The sequence below is a fragment of the Apis laboriosa genome, unplaced genomic scaffold (genome assembly GCF_014066325.1).
Source record: "Apis laboriosa isolate Shangri-la unplaced genomic scaffold, ASM1406632v1 scaffold91_cov154, whole genome shotgun sequence".
In the NCBI taxonomy this organism is placed as follows: Eukaryota; Metazoa; Arthropoda; class Insecta; order Hymenoptera; family Apidae; genus Apis; species Apis laboriosa.
Genome location: NW_025224773.1, coordinates 243,839 through 258,989, shown reverse-complemented (window position 1 = coordinate 258,989; position 15,151 = coordinate 243,839). Strand labels below are relative to the sequence as shown.

General features: G+C 22.0%; 1 protein-coding gene across 4 annotated transcripts in view; it reads right to left on the bottom strand.

Annotated features, from left to right (window-relative positions):
- Nucleotides 1-13,852, bottom strand: part of LOC122719638 (RYamide receptor-like) — a 37,390-nt gene extending 23,538 nt beyond the window's left edge. For 3 of the 4 annotated variants that reach the window (XM_043945618.1, XM_043945615.1, XM_043945620.1), the window contains exon 1: nucleotides 12,964-13,852. The gene's annotated coding sequence lies outside the window, so the exon portion shown is untranslated. The remainder of the gene's footprint in view (nucleotides 1-12,963) is intronic. The other variant, XM_043945619.1, reaches the window with a different exon arrangement.
- Nucleotides 13,853-15,151: the final 1,299 nt, after the last annotated feature.

Sequence of the window (15,151 nt, the reverse complement as noted above, 5' to 3'; positions counted from 1 at the left end):
AATTTATGAAAATATATATATATATATATACACACACATATATATATGTGTGTGTGTGTGTGTGTGTATATGTCTACTCCAATATTCTCGAAACTTGACAATGTTTTACGTAATATCGTTTTCCATGATAGTAAATTTGAAAGAACTACATGTTCGCAATTCGAAATCGATTTCGTTCAATATCTCGACATTTTTCTATCGTGTATAAAATTATATGCACAGAAATTTCCAAGTTATATTTATTTTCTTAGAAATAATAGAAATGCTCAAGGGTATAGCTTCTCCATTTTCTGAATACAGTTCAGGAAATTGAGAACATATCAATTTCTTGGTTCCAATAAAGTTGTTTCTTTATAGAAGTTATTTTCAACTATTTCAGAAAGTCTTTTATAAGTTAATATACTATTATTATACCTGGAATATTTTTTTTATTACGATTATTGCATAAATTTAATAAATTTATATTATTGCATAAATATTCTATAAATTTCTTAAATTTCAATTGTAATAATAGAGAATCTTTACATTTTCTTAATATTCTTACATTTTCAATATTAATTTTCTTACATTTTCTTAATATTTTCCTTTTTTTCACGGATATTGATCTACTGTTATTGGATTCCGGCGTATCGTTAAAACAACTCGAATCATCTCGATTGCGGTTAAGCTTCCTGAGTAAATTCGATTTTCATCCGGAACACCAACATTTTAATTCTAATCTACAAAGAAGAGCAAGTATATTAGCAGAATCCGTATTAAGCCGAATGAATTTACATCTAGTACTTTGTAATCGGTTAAAACAATTCGCACTCTGATAACTTTTATATTTTCGAAATTCATGTAATACACAATTTTTGACAATTTAAATTTGTATATGTATAACTTTTTTAATTGAGATAAAAGTCATTACAATTTAGTATTTCATTTCAAATTTTCATTTCATTTCATTTTTTTTTTTATTTTAAATTTTCTATAAATTTTTGGAAAGTGTTTATTTGATAATTTTTATTAAAAGGGTTATATTGATTAATGCATTTAATTGAATAAATATTTGAAATTTCTATACAATTTGCCTCTTTTTTATTTTCTATATTGATAGTTTAATAATAAAATCAATAATATAATCAATAAATTATAATATAAAATTATATGATAAGATTAAGCAAATAATATGTATAAATGCATAAAAATATTAAAATTATAATTAAATTAATATTAAAATTAAGATAATTTTATATATTAAATTATTAAATTTATTCATAAATTTATTTCCAAATGAGTTGATATAATTTTCAGATTAATTAAATTGTCTTCTAAACTTGAAGAAATTCGTATAATTTTACAATATAATTTATAATGTTCAAGTGATTAAAAATTTTTTCTCTTTGAAAAATTTCTCGATATCAACATGTCATTCATGGAAAACGTTGAATAAAATGGTGAAAAAAATAATTGAATTCGAGTAAAGAGAGGAAATGGAAATTTCTATTGGTAAACTATCCTCGACAGTTTAATTTCGTACACGATAAAATTCTATCGAAATCGAAGGCGATTTAAAAAATCGACACATCTATATAAGTAACGAAAGTACTTCTCTTTTCTAATATTTCAATCCTTTTCATGTACCTACCATATCATGTCGTATAATTTGTGTAATTTTTTGCGTTTGTATATATTTTTCAATTTTGTATATATTTTTCAATTTTATTTTTTCATACCCTTTTTGTGAATTGCATTTATTCAAATACTTTTTCTCTGATGCTTTTTTAACTGGTAAGTTTAATATTCATATTATTATTTAAATTAATTGGTAATTTAATCATTTGATGATTATCTATAAAATTATAATATATAAATATAAGATAATTATAAATTAATTTGTATAAATAAATTAATATTTATTTTCATTAATCACGTATAAAATTCGTAATATTCATTGATTAATAAATAATTGCTTTCAGTTTAATAATTTTATTATATAATTATTTTATTTTAATATAATTATTAGTTATTAATTTATTTAGTTTAATTAATTATATTACTTCTATAATATATTATATTATATTTATTATATTTTTATATCAAATGTAAAATAAGTGTTTCATTTATGAAAAAATATTCAAAAATTATTTATTTTTTACATTTAACATAAATTTTTATGACTTTTATTCGCTATTAGAATGATATTTTTTATACAAGAAATTCAAGGTTATTAATTTTTTCTTCTATATCATATTTTTATATTTAATGCATGCTTTGATAACTGAATCATATTCAGAGTTTTGTTATAATTTTGAAAACCAAAATGAAAATAAGTGAAAATACTGTAAATTATGCTCATCTTATCAAAATAATTTCATTATCTATTTTTATTCATTTAATTACGACTTCTCGAAAAAGTGAAAAGTGTGCATTAGGCTTGAGATAAACTCTAATTAAATTAAAGTGAAGAAGCAAATTAACGTATATATATATATATATATATATATATATATATATGTTACACTTTTAGTATAATTGATAAACTTTATTCTTAGAATTTTCTCACTTTCGATTTTATTCAAAAGTTGACATAAATGTTGAAAACCTTTTTAATTATAACGAAATATTTTACTTTTGTCTAAAATTAAAAATAAAATATCATTCAAATCAATCTTACTTTTTTACCGTGTATAAATTTTTTAAATTTTGCACTTTATTCAAATTTTTATTTAAATTTTATCTCGTTAGTATATAATTTATTAAAAAAATCATCAAGTAGAAATTCTTCCCTCCTTTATTTTCAATAAAAAGAAACTAATTATCGTAATAAATATAATTCCTACATTCCTTTATGTTCAAAATGAATATTTTTTTACACTTTGTACTCGATATGCTTCCTTATATGCTTTTTTAATAATCTAGTTATATTTTCAAAAATTAAAAGTTTTTCATATAAATTCTTGTAACGTGACTATCGTGAAAAATTTTTATATTTTTGCTGTTAAAACGCATTCTTCAATCCCTAGTTTATGCATTCTGTTCGAAACAGGCATGAGTTGAAAAGTTTCTGGAGTTATACACCAACATCTTCGAGAGGTTTCTTGGTAGTTCTAGTACCTTGTTTCATTTGAAAGCTTCGCTTTGAAATAAGATCGCATTGAGCATTAAGGTTTCGTATTCTCGGTTTCGGTAATTCAATGAGCAATTTACAAGAACACATTCGTATTGGAAAATATGCGAATTTTGAAAAAGTTTTTGAACCATATAAAACAATTTGCACACATGTTTATTTTCCAATGAAACATTTTTGTCAGATTCTACATTTTGTTCTCATAATATAAAATTCATTAAATAATATTTAGTGAAAATAGATTTCATGCATAATGATTATTAACAATAAGCTTATTATCAAATTATATATGATAAATAAAAAATTAAACGTATTGTTTGCCAAATAATTATATTTTAAATAATTTATATTTTGAAATTTGAAAGTTTGAAAACTTTCTCAATAATTTTTATTTTAAACTTCGAAATTTGAAAATTTCTAAAATTGGTAAATTATAAAAGTTTTACATTTTTCATTTGTGCTTCTAAAAATTAAATATTATCGTGACTGGAATTTTATTTTAAATCATTTTTGCGTAAGTTGAACAATAATTCTGTATATTTTCAATTTTTCTTACATGGCAGTAATTTAAGCGACTTTACTTGTACAGAGATTTACTTTTTCTGATCGATGTTCTCCTCTTTTGCCCTATGAGTATGCATTGCTGTTAGGAATGACGAGATATTTTTCAACAAGAATTTACTTCATTTAGATGAAGATTTACTTTAAAGCATTTTAATGTTCAAAAGAAAATTATACAAATTTTATATTTGCAACAAAAATGTAATAACAAAAATGACTATCTTATTCAGGTAAAAAAATTAGAAGATTAGAAAGATAAGAAATTAAAAAGAAAAAAAAAATTGGAAAATGAGGATAGAATATTTGAATACTTTCTATTAAAATTCGAATATTATGTACAATTATAAATGCACATAATTACGATATAAATTTACGATTTTATCGTAGGTTTTTGCTACGTGTATATAACAAAAAAGAAAGAAAGAAAAATTTAAATCATACGTGAAGTCTTTTATCCAATAATATTTTGAATATATATCTTTTTCAATAAAATATTTTATTTTAATATATATATATATTCGATCTGGGAATCTTTTAATATTCTTTGTCTCGCGAAAGGAAATATTTTAAATAAAGTGTGACATGAAAAGGATTATATGATACAAAAACCAATATCTGTTCTGCATTTTATTGATGAAGCTTTGAGCTTTTTTTACATAGAATGTGAAATATTTTATTATGCAATTCAAAAAAACAATGTTTAAATAATTATTATAATATACATCAGCGTTTTTCAACATATCTTTTTTAAAATATGTTACGAAATTTTGTTAGAATTTTTAGAATATAAAAATATTTAAGATTTACGAATAAATTAATATTAAATTTAACGATATTATTATTATGTTGTTATGTAAAGTAAAATCTCTATTTACATTGTTCTATATGAATACAATCTTTAGCGATTATATATAGTAACGATGAATTCGTAGTAATGGAAAGCAAAATATAATCCTTGTTTATGATGTTTAAAGAGGAATTATATGAGAATAATACACAATTTCTACATGAAACAATAATATGTTGAAATGTTGTCTAAAACAATTTTTTTTTTACATATTATATTTTGAAGAAACTTATTGTTAGTATTATGAGAAATACTTTATAATAAAATAATGTATAATTATATCATAATGTTATTTAGAATTTAATGTTCAAAAGGTAAATCTATAATAACTTTACAAATCTATATTTAATATAGATATTTAATGTCTTCTTGTAAAAATTATAAAGTTATATGACATTAAAGTTTTTTTTTGTGGTATTCAAATGTATTCAATTCTTAAAATATACTTCTGAAAATATAACATTTCAATTTATATATTTTATTTTCTAAACTATTAGAGATTTTATTTATATGTGTACATAATACATATTCATAATAATATATATTTAATAATAGAAAAATTCTAATAATAGAAAAATGTATAAAATAAGAAATAATTCTATTTTATTAAATTTCATTTATAAAAATTAATTTTTGTTTGATCTTTTTAGTATCAAGTATATCACGTTATATTTTAATTCCAAGAAATAAAGTAAGTTCTTCTGCAATAACGTGGAATATGATTTCGTCATATTCTATTCTATTAAAATAAAATATCATTCTATTAATATAAATCAGGCCTACGCTTGCCAACAGTTCGCAAGAATGTTTCAATAAAAAATTCCAATAAAATCTAGTATCTCATGTTTTTCTTTCTGTTAAAATGTCACTCATGAATCACGATCACAATAATTTTATCAAATCTTATTGTAAAACTGATCGTTTGTTACATGCTAAAAATTTAGGATCATTTCTTTTTTTGCTATTCTTTGAATATATACTGCTGTAAATTTTTTTATTGTATCTTTATTATTATCAGTTTACTGTTATAAATAAAAAACTATAGAATATAATTAATTTTATTCATTTTGATAATTTTTTTATAAGAATCTTCTTAGATAGCAAAGAATAGTAATAATTTAAGCTAATAATAGTAATAATAGTAATAATAATAATTAAGCTAATAATAGTAATAATTAAGAATAGTAATAATTTTAGTAATAATTTAAAATAAATTGTTGTATCAATTAATTTAAATTAATCAATTATATAATACTACTAATACAATAATAATTCAGTTTTTATCAATCAATCTCAATTAAATTAATTAATTAATCAATTCTTTAAAGTAACTCTAAACTTTAAAGAATACTATAATAACTAAAATAAATATAATAATCTCGATTTTTTCATGAAAGATTTTTGAAGATAATATAATTCTAAATTATTGATTAATTAATCATTTAAGATAATTAATGTATGTATATTAATAATAATTTCTATGATTTTTTAAGTAAGTAAAAATTTTTTAACAATAAGATAATAAGATGTTAAATATTTATTTGATCATCCTAAAATTTACAAGATCTAAATCACATTAAAAAAATAAACTTAATAAATTTATAATTATGTATAATATCCTCATATTACAATTTATATTTTTCAATTCTGCTTATCAAAAAATAAATCAACAAATTTTCTATCCATCTTTCCAAGTCAAAGTTCAAGCGATAAATGTTATCAATATCCTCTTCTACACCCTATAAATTACAAATTTTTTTTTTCATCCTGTATAGATCTTATCTCAACTATCCTGCCCTTTTCACACGTAAATTAATCGAACATTCGATGGATATCTATCCAATAAGAGCACGTGGATCGATTTCACATCTATTAGCAAGCATTTACAAATTTTAGAAACATTATCCATGCATCCACCGCGTAAATCTCGGTAACGTGACAAGCATCAACGCGTAATACTCGATCGTACCGCGGTGTATGCTGTTAAATTATATATTGAGGACGTTCAGGATAAACGATCAATATTTCGTAATGCTTCTGCAGATATTCTGTAATATTATTCTTGGCTTGATCCGAGCTATCCGTGGCCATATGCATTCAAGGATTGTTCACATAGTTTAAAGATCGTCATCTTATCTCGATAAATATCCAGCGAGAATTAGTTTTTTCTTCGCAGAATTTCATCGCGTTTGATATTCAGGATATATTAGGAATTCATTTCTTTCTTTCTTTGTAGAATTTGAGAAAAGGAATATAGATCATTTTGGGAAAAAATAAAAATCTGAGGATAATTGTTAAATCTGAAGGCATGTTTTGAAAGGGAATGATTAAAAAAAGGATTCTTCGACTTTATTTATTTTCTCTTTTTTCTTTGTGTTTTTAATTTCTTGTTGTTGAGTTTTATATATAACATGTTTATTGTATTATTATTAAAAAATTAGTTTAATTGTTTTAAAAGAAATTGGATTTTTTTTTTGATAAATAAAGTAAGATGGATTAAATTTACATGGATACATGGATTAAATTTTTATGTGTTTTAAGATTATGTTCTTATGTATTATATATGAATTTTATATATATTTGCTTCAAGCATTGAAGATTAAAAAGGAAAATTTATATGAAATTTCTTTGAGAGAAAGATATCAATACAGAAAATCTTTTTATGTTTTAAATACAATTTTAATTCTTTTCAATACAGAATAATAAAGTATTGAATTCTGAATATTTTGTAATTTAAAATTGTATTCTTTTTCGAATCATTATCAAAGTTATATTTAAAAATTGAAAAGCATACTGAACATTAATTCTCTTAAGTAATACTTCATATATGAAGTATGTATTTACCCATTATATCTCTACATATTCAAAAAATTTTATTAAAAATTGAATTTTAATATTTTACTACAGAATAAAAAAATATTCAAATATTTTTCATATAAAAAGCAATGCTTGCCAATTTTCTTCAATTTTTTTTCAAGAGAACAGAAAAATATTTAAAGATGTTTAATTTAAATTTTAACAATATTAATATTGTACATTATTATTAGAAGGAATATATGTATTACATGATACAAAAGAACAATATATAATCAAAAATCATGAAATAAAAGTGTCTTCATAATTGATAATTAATTAAAAATGTTCTTGTTACGAATTTTGTTATTCAATTTTCTTGAAGAATAATATATCGATTGTGAAAACCAAAAGCATATAAAGTATCTGAAGCATAACATAATTGATTCCTTAGCATAAAGCAAAGACACGTGTATATCTCTACGCCATTTATTAAAGCAAGTCTAAAATAAACATATGCGATTCTAATTAATCGATCTGACATAGTGTAAGTGCATGTACATACAAAATGTGGATATTTCATGCCACGACACGCGATATCTCGTGCAGAAACTTTAATGCGATCATTGTAAAAAGAACGAATTCTTTAAAACACAAGTATCTCCTTTTAATCGTGTATTAAAATAAATCAAATGAATATATCATATCAATTTTTATTTTCCAAACAATTTATATCTGATATGATGATATTTTTGAGTCATTTAAGTATTTATTATTATATCTCTTCTGTTTCTTCATCATGATATATGTGTATTCATTGCATTGTTGTTTTATCTTTTATCTTTTTTGCATATCAAATACAACTTTATCTTTTATCATTTGTATAATTCAAAACTGCATTATTTTTTTTATTCTTTATTCAGATATTTATAAATTAAATTTCTCATTGATATTTAAAAGATTTCAAATCTTTTCCTTTGATCTGAAATTCGATATTTCTAAGTAAGAATTTTTACTAAAAATATTTCTTTAAAAATTATTTCGAATCTTGGAATATTTTAAAGAATTACACTTTTAATATTCATCCTATTTCTATATAAATACATCAAATTCATTTTTCTTTTACAAAATATTTAAATAAGGACTTATTTTTTAAAATATCCTTTTATAAATACATTACTTTTACAAGTAATTAGTTTCCTTTTTACGATATATGCTTAATCTTTATTTTATTACAGATAATAAATATTTAAAATCCATAGCTCGTTTTTGATCGAGAAACACGGGCACAGAGATTATTGAAAATTACTTGCTTCTCCTGCGAAAATCGAAAATATTATCGCAAATCAAATAAATAATTTTGAAGAATGTAAAATGACTATAAATAGAAAGAAGGAAAATTATTCTTGGAAAAATTTAAAAGTACAATACTTTGTTTGTAGATTGTAGATTGCAAGAATGTAGAAGGTGTCGTTTACAAAACAGGAATTTAGATTAAAATTATTTCGAAGAAAAATAAGAGTTACATAAAAGATCTATTAAAAATTACAGATGAAAATTCTTTTTTTTGTAAAAATAATTTAAATATATCATTATAACTTTTATCATAATCATTATTATAATCATTAATTACTTTCCACGAAATTATTTTATTTTTGCACGAGATATGCACGACTTTATTGAATTCTATTAATTTACATTTAAGAAGTAATTAGAAGTAAGTAATAATTTAAGAAGTAATTTGAGATTTTGAGAGTTTGAACACAACTTTGTTTGATTTAATAGAAAGTCTTTGATTATGTAAGAAAATTAAATTGAAACAAGAAACGTTGATTTCATAGTAAAATTTCATATAAATATCAATTATTTTTGTATGAGAAATGCGGGATTCTATCAAATCTTCAAATCTCATTAATTTGCATACGAAATAACGTCTTTAACGTCGCGTTTATTATCGCGATTACGGTTTTAATGCATAAGCAATTTGGATCATCGTTTTGACAAGATTTATTTCTTGATCTTATCTTGAATTTAATAAAAAAAATTTATCTTTATTTATTTTCATTTAATGTTTCGTTTCGAATGAAAAATAAAACAGAGATAAAACATGAGTCGATTTATTATCGTTTAGTCGGTATTTAGTTGGCTGATTAAATTAAATTAAAAATGATGAAAAATGAAATTAAAAATGAAAGAAATGATGTTAACTTTCTTGATTAAAAAGATTATAAATTTTTAATTTCATGACATTTAGAGTGATTAGGTTAGGTTATTATTTATTAAACTTTTTTATGTATATTAATATATAATATATATAATATATGTTTTTGATTGGTTTTAGAAGAATTATAAATTTTTTAAACAATAATGTTTAAAAATATGTTTAGCTCAAATTAAGTTAAGTTAAGTTAATAACCTCTAAATATTCTTCTTCTAAATATATAATTTTTGCGTGAGTTAAGTTGAATAATCTAACCTATGAATTTTTTTCGAAAAGAATTAATAACAATTCAATTGATATCAAATATTTTTTTTTCAGGATATTTAATTGTGTTTGTATAAGTACTATATAATATAGTACTATACTTTATTTTACTTTCTTCTTCTATAAGTCTCAACGTATGAATCATGTGAATTTTGTATGTTATATTTATTGTCGAATAATTAACTTATGCTAAAAACTAAAAAATAAACTATTAACTAAAAATTAGAACATAGAATTATTTAAACTATTTTTAAATGAATTTAGTATAATATTTGATGCAATGTTAACGATATTAAAAATTTCATAAATATTAACAAAATTAATATAAATATTTCAATTAATTGAAGTACTTTAATTTAAAAATTATAAAGTGATTAATATCTTTTTCATATACGGTTTTAGATAAAATATTGTATTATTCTCTATATTAATTTATTATTAAATTTTATTTGAAATAATAAATAATATTTGCACTTTTACGATAACTGAAATGTTATTTGAAAAATACGGATATATTTAATATTAAAATTATGTGCATTTAAAATTATTAATTAATTAAGTATTCTTCTTAATGTAACAAATATATATAGCAATTTTTAAAAATATGATTTATTAAATCTATTATAATATGCAAAAATTACTTAAAATATATCCTGTATCCATTTCACAAATTTTCAAATATTCTTTTTTTTTAAATTATTGATCAATGTAAGATTATATATAATATAATTATATAAAATATTATACTGTAAATAACCATTCCTTTTTACTAAATTATTATTTCAATATAACATTGAAAAGACTTTAAATAAATGATAATAAATGATAATAAGATTCTTTAAATAAATATTTATATAATTTCTATTTATGTATGTTTTTTTATAAAAAAAATTAGATGAAAGAAAAATATAAAAAAAATCTATATAATTATGTAAAAAATTGAATTTGAGAGGTTTAAGACATAGTTAAATTATATAACTCTTATATGTGTAAAACTCCAAGTATTTCAAAAATAAACGATGATCTATGACAAGGCGAAAGACATTGAAAATGTAAATTTTTCCATAGTATCCAGGTGCAGTTCGTCTCAAGGGATCGTTTGATACGTAAATAGAGGAAAATAACCCGATTCCGGGCAATTTTACGATATTCGTAAAAGAAAAATTTCTTCGACAATCTTAAGAATCTTATATGTCGACTTGGATATCCTTTATTGACCTTCCAACTTAAATCCACGAATTATTTTTTAACGTTCCAATGAAACGTGTAACTGTGATCCTTTATACCATTCGTGGCAGAGAAATTTCTTCGAATACGAGCAAACCGATTGTGCGCGTTAAAGAGCGATAAAATCTTTTAAAGGAAAGGATAAGGGAGTAAAAAAAAAAAAAAAAAAAAAAAAAAGAAGCTTTTATTAGCTTTCGTCATTCCTGCGAATTTTTCTCTCATAATTTTTCATCCTTTCTTCGATCGTATCTCTTTTCCATCCAGATACTCTCAAGTAAGAGGATCATGGGTGAGTAATCGTTAATGAAGTAGACTGTTCAGATAATCTGGACCGAGTTTGAAAAACGATGGAATCTTTCTGAGGATGAAGATAAAAAAAATAGAATTCGAAGACGAAAAATTAAATAGATTGGCAAGATTTATGCGAAATGAAACAATTTTATTTTTTTTATTATCTTATCGATTATTATATAGTATTTTAATTCTTTTAAATAAATTAAAATTAAATTTAATTACTCTCAAAAGAAATTATTTATGTTATCCAAGTGCATATATTTAATTGAAATTTAATTAATATTAAACCGTTTCAGAAAGAATTTTTTCAGTTGTCACGATTTCTTGTGTAGATTTATTTTAATAATTTTTTCTTTTGAATTTAAAATTTCAGACTTTATACAATTTCCATTTCATTTATATTCTTTATATTTGCAAATTAAATTTTTAAAAATTTCTTACGTTATGACAATTATGATATTAATTATTTCATTAAATATAAAATCTTTTCTTGTAGTCTTTTAACTAACGTAATATTATTTTTTTAAATTGAATTTAATTTTAATTTAATAAAAAATAATTTTAATGTCTACATTTTAATTGAAATTCATGCTTAACGTTTTCATATGTAGATTTTAAAAAAAGGAATAAATAAATAAAAGCTATGTTGAATTTTTTTCAAACTGAGAACGACAACTGTGGGTTGCATTTCAATGAGCTTGATTTCCTAGTAGGTTAATTATGATATCTTATTCAACGCAATTTTAACGTACAATTGTGTTTAAAAAAAATTGCTATTCACAGAAAACTCGAAATTGATCATAGATACAATATTTATTAATCAAAAAGAAAACTTTAAAATAATCAAAAACACAATATACTGTAATGTCGAATCAATGATAATTTGTTTGTAATGTAATACATAAAAATATTTTTAATGAAAATAAATAAAATATTACATATAAATATTTGTTTTAAATATTATCCTAAAAAGAAATTACAAAATAAACAATAATACAACTAGTGTCACATATGTATAAATAGCATTATTCAAATAAAAGAATTATTCAAATTATATGATTTAATAGTAATTATTCGAATTTATAATAAAAATAGAAACATTTTAAATTCTCAATCGAGATTTTATTCTTATCTTGCAAAAACATTTAAAAAATATAATTAAATTTCATTTAATTAAAGAATGCGATTAATATAAATTTAATTCTAATATCTAATAATGCTTGTTCTAATAATGCTTGTATTCAAATTTTTATTTCTGATAATTTAATTAAATAAATAATTAAATAAATCGTGAAAAAAAATTTTCATATTAAAATACAATAAAAAAGTTATATAAACATTGATAATGGATACGATATTACATATTCATAATTTGTTCATAATTAAATCATCAACACTTCGGAAATAAATTAATAATGCCAATACTATAATTGAAAATGCAAATATAATTATTATTCAATTATATGCGTTAATATCCAATTTAAGAAATATTGTCGAATCGTTTCGATGCATTATTTAAATGCAATTTCATGCACCGATGTTTATCTTTCAAAGAGAAAAAGTTTCTAAAGAAGACAAGGATAAGAGGACAAGGAGAAAAGTTGTTGAACCACCATACCTTGCCACGATGTTGAACTTACTTACACGATCACAAGCATATTCTTTCTTAATTGATTTGTCGCTCTTTCCTCTTTATCCTTCAACTTGAAAGTTTTTTCACGGTTCACACGAGAATATATATAATATTATTGAAAAACATACGATCGATTCTCACTATATATCAGTTCTTTCGCGTCCATTTCCTTATACCATTTTTAATTTTTAGATTTTTATTTTAATACTCATCTTCTTATGTCATAATTTTTTCGAAAAAAATTTTCGATCAATATCGGTTCTTTTATGTAAATATCTATATTGTTTTATGTTCGGAACAATATATTCATCATTATATTATGAAAAATCAATTTTTCTTTAAATTACGATAAAAGATCTCTGTTTAATTCGTAAAGTTTGAAAACTTTAAGAATTTTAACATTTGGTCACAATTTTTATTTAATACACAATAAATTTCAAAACACAATAACAATTTTATTCAACAAATTTATTATTCAACAAATTTCCAAACACCGATAATTCATTTAATCACAAACCATCCACACTTCTTGCATCAACACTATCCATTCCTAGCTCTATTTGATTTATTGATAATAGTTATCCAATCCTTTTTCAATCTCTTCATACAATAATGATTATCAATTTCTAATTAGAAGTTATTCGAGCATTACCCTTAACACATTAGACAATTTGTAATGACATATCTTGCATAACAAAATTTAATTAACCGTCATCGACTCTCGATCATTCCGCCGTGTTCATCCCCATATGTAATATCACTGACTTTTTTCCGGATCTCGCCAAGTTAGCGAAAATGAGGGAGGAAAAGAAGCAAAAGAAAAAAAAATATAAACAGTTTGTCTGCGGAAGTACAATAAAGGAAAATACACGGAGGAAAGTTTTGTTTTCCAAAACAAGATTGGTGCGGAATCAAGTTTCATCAAGCGCGGCTGTCGGCAGACTGTGAATTTTGCCTAAAGGACCTAACCGGTCAGAAACGCGCACCCTTACTGCGCATCCCTATCATAAACACGATATTCCATTTATATTTTCTCCTCATTGTTTACGACGACATGTGCTATAATGAAAGCTCTTGTTGTGGTTAATTGACCGTGACTAATGGTGAGATCAAGCGAGTGTATTTAAATACTTTGAAATCAAATTCAAAATGTGAAAGATTTATGGATTACGATTACAAGGTAAGCGAGATAATATAATTTTTCTAGAGAAAATAAACTTTAGAATAGAGAGAGAGATCTTTTCGTTTATAAATATCATTGTGTATATATCTTATTTTGCATTCTTTCTATATAACATGTGTATTCTATGGATTTTTGTAACTTTAAATTTTCAATAAAGTCTAGAAATAACAAATAAAAAGGATAAATATTTATTTGAAATAAGAAATAGGAAATATGTAATGTTTGATATATGTATAGATATTGTGCAAACAAAATTTAAAAATTTTTTTGAGAAACAAGATGTTTTTGAACGATTTTATTTCAAATCAAATTTTTAATTATTTCAAATAATTATAGAAAATGAATGAATAGAAACAAATGATAAAATCCTTTGTGTATATGAATTTATATTAGAATAGAATTTATATAGAATATTAATATATTTTTAGAATATCCTTAAAAAAATCAAATCTAAATGAAATAAAACAAATACCAAGCTTGATATACAAAATGTTAGTTGACGTTTATTTATTAAAATTTATTTATAAGCAATTTAATAGATAAAATAGAGACGAAATGAGACGGGGATAGATTTGTCGGAAATACAGTAATATATTCTATTTAAAAATATTTGAAATTTTTCATTTTTATAAAAAAAATTTATATTTCATTCACAATATGTTCAGATATACTTAAAAATATCTTTTTATTTTTGAACTATTTATAAAGAATCTCAATCTCTATTAATGTTCGAATTTATTTACAATTACTCAAACCTATCGCTAACAAAGTAATCTTGTGCAAACGAGGATGGCTATTACGAGTGTTCTTAGAGGAAACTTAACGCTGTGGAATCGCTTCTCTATTTTATTCTTAGAATGAAACGTTGTCATGAGAAGTTTCAGTCAGGGTCAAGATCGAAATGAAATAAATTACATCAGAAATTTGTTCATCTTCTAAATGCGATTGTTCGAGAAAGGAATCAAAAGAAAAGTCTTCGAATAGTTTATATAAATAAGTGGCTTTGTATCGTACAT